The 3,901-nt window shown below is 38.3% G+C and overlaps 1 pseudogene; it reads right to left on the minus strand.

The window, feature by feature from the left end:
- Positions 1-1,416: 1,416 nt before the first annotated feature.
- LOC115071557 lies at positions 1,417-3,895 on the minus strand (annotated as a pseudogene).
- Positions 3,896-3,901: the final 6 nt, after the last annotated feature.

The following is a 3,901-nucleotide window of genomic DNA, read 5'->3' on the forward strand; positions in this document are numbered from 1 at the left end:
TAATTTGCACTGCCTAAGTATATCTCTTAGGACATTTGTTCTGTCTGGTTTGCCATCTACCACTAATATGAAGGAATGTTTTATCTTTCCTTCTCAGTTTCATATGTATCTATTGCCATATCCTGAATTTGATGAATGCTTTTCTCAAGCCAAGTCTTTATACAATATCATACATTGCTCTGTGAGTCCTATCCCATAATATTAAAATATCATACATGATAAAGTAAATGCCAAATAGAGGCACAACATCTATATTAAATATGCATATATATTTATGTAAATCCTTACTGTTTATTGACATTGAGCAATTTTATTGGTTTTTCAAAACAAAAATATATTAAATTTTAATAGAAAAGGATGTTTAATGAAACACTTTACTGAATTTTTGTGTGAAAGTAAAGGCACATTTACAAATGACAAAAACTGAAGACAGCATGTATTATTCTTAAATTGTCTTTGTCCTTTGACTCTTATAAAAGAAATTTAATCCATTCTTCTCTCTATGATAATATTGTATAAAGGAAGAATGTATTCAAGAAAACTGAAAAAATATAATGGATAAATTATATTTCCTAAAACAAAATTTGCCTGTTGAAATGTGCAAGGCCATTCTCCTGTAATGATGGAGATGCACAGTTACCTGGTCTTGGTTGGAAAAGTAGTTGGAAATTACAAAACAATTTGTCATAAAAATTATAGATAAAAATCCTTTGATTTTTTCCAAATAAATTAAAAGCATATATTTTAATAATTCTCCTCACATAGAGCTTCATCCTCCTCCAAGTTTATAAAGAATCATGGTATTGCTTTGGTAATGTACAATTGTAATTTAATTTTTTTTTATGTGTTTGAGTACTATGCCTGCCTTTAGGTAAGTGTACTGGTGCCCTGTAATGCCTGCGGAGGACAGAAGAGGCAGTCAGATCCCCTAGAACTGGAGTTATGGACAGTTGTTAGCTGCCATGTGGGTGTTGGGATTCAAACCTGAGTCTTCTGCAAGAATAACCAGTGTTCTTAATCATTGAGCCATCTCTCCAGCCCTGTAATTTAATTTTTAAATTCATCAATTATTTGTTGTTCTATTTTGCAATCTTTCCAGTTGGGATTTTTTAAATTATTTAATTATTATTTATCATTTATTATTTGTTTATTTATTTATTTTTGTAGTCTTTAATTTATCTTTTATTTCTGCAATTTTGAATTCAGTCCCACCTGCTCTGAGGACAGTCTGGAGAAGTGGGCAAGTGTCTCAGAGGTCTATCCAGGATAGTGGCAAGGGTATGTGTTTGTGCGGAGTTTGTAGCTGAGGCATGTTTCCAGTCCCTCAGGATGAGCTCTTCTGGAACCATAACGTGGTAAGACGGAAAGGACACAGTTCACTATGATCACCTAGTTGGAGGTGGGGGGTACCATGTTTCAATGTGCCTCGGGTTGGGTGCGATGGGTCACGTTTTCTCTATATTTTTTCATGGCCGCATATCTGACTATGGTGAAGAGGTAATCGCTGAGTCTGGTTAAGAATTTGGCCGCATTTGCATCTGTCTCTCCCATCTGGACAAGACATACCACACATTGCTTTGCTCAGTGAAACACAGCCCTACAGAAGTGCATCACTGAGCTGCCCTTGCCTTCAAAGGGAAGAATGAAAGCGGTGAGTGCAGGGAAGTGACTGGCGTACTTGTTAATCCACTGTCCCAGTTTTAGGACGACGCTTGCCTCGAAGGCCGAGTATTTTGCTGAAGCTCCTCAGCAAATGTGTGGCATTTTTTTCTGTGATTAATTTCACAGCAAGCCCAATAGCTGAACTTAATTCATCTGTTCAATACTGCTTCAAATACTTGGTCATCTTTGGGTCTCCTTTTTCCCATGAAGGTGCTGGAAAACCCTTTGTCTTCTGTTTTGGTGTAAATCTTGGGGATCTCAGGTGACTTCAAGGAAGATAATACCCTGTCCCTGTATTCCCAGCCCTGAGGGCCTCGGCCCAGCCACCCCCACAGCCCCCAAGCAGGACTTTTTGATCTTTTGAAACAGGGCTTCCCTGTAGCCACAGAGAGCTCCCTATGTAGATCAGGTTGTCCTCTAACTCACAGAGATCCACCTAATGGGATTAAAGGCGAGTACCACCATGTCAGGGTCTTCAAGTTAGGTTTCACTTTCTTCAAACTCAGCGTCCTTGCCATGTTTCCTCTCCCTCCTTCCAACTCCTCTGTGGCTTCTCTAACTCCCACTGAAATTGATAGCCAGTTTTAACTAATTTTATAGATTTAGTATTTACTTAATTGTATTTCAGTGAATGAATGGAGCTAACATTATACATATACTTGAGAATTTATTGAAATTATTTTACCTAATGCTATACAGGCATATGTATCTGTAACTGGTAACAAGTTTTTAAATACTTATTTTCTGGAGCTGGAGAGATACCAATGTCTAGAAATTGCCTTCCATACAACACAGAGCTGAGTTTAATCCCAGGAACTCACATATAAATTGCTGGATATCATGATTCAAATTGACAATCCTAATATAAATACAGTGAAGACAATCAGGTCCCTAGGGATTGCTGGCCAGCTAGTCTAGCCTATATGGTGAGGTCCAAGCAGTGAAAGACACTATGTTAGAATCAGAGGATACATGTTAATAAATATCATCTTTTTAAAATGTGTATTAGTGTTTTGCTTACATATCTATATATGTACTCATGTTGTGTAATGCCTGAAGAGGCCAGAATATGGTGCCAGATAATCTTGGAACTGGAGTATTTGGGTGCTGAGAATGGAACCCAGGTCCTCTGCAAGAGCAACCAGTGTTATTGAGTGATGAATCATCTCTCTAGCCCTATTGCATCATTTTAAAAATATAATTTATTCTTAGGGTCATTTGAGAATCTGTTCCTCAGGGGTCACATGGGCTTTGGAGGAGCCCCAGGTTCCTTTCTTTTACCAGTTCCTCCTATATTAAGATAACTCAAAGGTCCTGCTCAACCATGGGTGGCTTTGCTTGGAAGCATGGAGGAAATGATTCCTCTGTTTTGACCCTCTTCTTTATAGACTGAACAGTGGTTCAAGTCCATCTGGTGGGGTCTCCTTGGCCTCCTTGATCAAGAGGACAGGTGACCCACCACCATTAAAGGACATTTTGAGAGATGCTCATAGTCCCCTGGAACTAGTTGACCTAGGAGGGCTAGGAGCAAAAAGTGTCTTTATGTCCCTCTGACCAAATTATTATACGCATCAAAGTATGTCTGTTAAACAACAAAGAAGGTTAGTTACACCAGTCTGATATTTTTAATTACTGTGTGTCATATAGATAAATCTTGGGCAAAGACCAGTTGTTCTTAGATAAAACTCACCTAGATATATTTTTCTTGATCTGCTATGCGTAATTTGTCAGTAGGGTGTAGGAGTAACATGGTTCCCTCTGGTTTTCAAAACTAGCTAGGCATTGTTTATCTCTTACATTGCCTCACCCCCTCTGTCATGGTTTTCCCACTTAAGTTGCCCCCATTTCCCCCCTTTCTCCCTTACTAGTACCCTTCTCCTATGGTTCTACCTCTCTTGAGCTACTTCTTTTCCTTTATCCGAAAGGATACTTTTCCTTGTATATCCTTCCCTCCCCCCTCCCTTAAACTAACACAAATTTTATCCATATCTCCCTTATTAAGGCCTGTTTCTTACTGTTCTTCTATTTCAGGTTATTTCTTTTCCTTTGCCTCCCTGTTTCCTTTCCATTATCCTGGTTCCTATAGTTATGTCTAGATACATACTCACTTATCAGGGTTTGGTTCTAGGATCCACATATGAGGGAGAACATGTGTCGATTTTTTTTTCTGAGTCTGTGTTACTTCACTTAGTATAACAGTTTCTAGTTCCATCCATTTACCTGCAAATTTCATGATTTC

This window comes from Nannospalax galili, unplaced genomic scaffold (genome assembly GCF_000622305.1).
Source record: "Nannospalax galili isolate Female #2095 unplaced genomic scaffold, S.galili_v1.0 scaffold79, whole genome shotgun sequence".
Lineage (NCBI taxonomy): Eukaryota > Metazoa > Chordata > Mammalia > Rodentia > Spalacidae > Nannospalax > Nannospalax galili.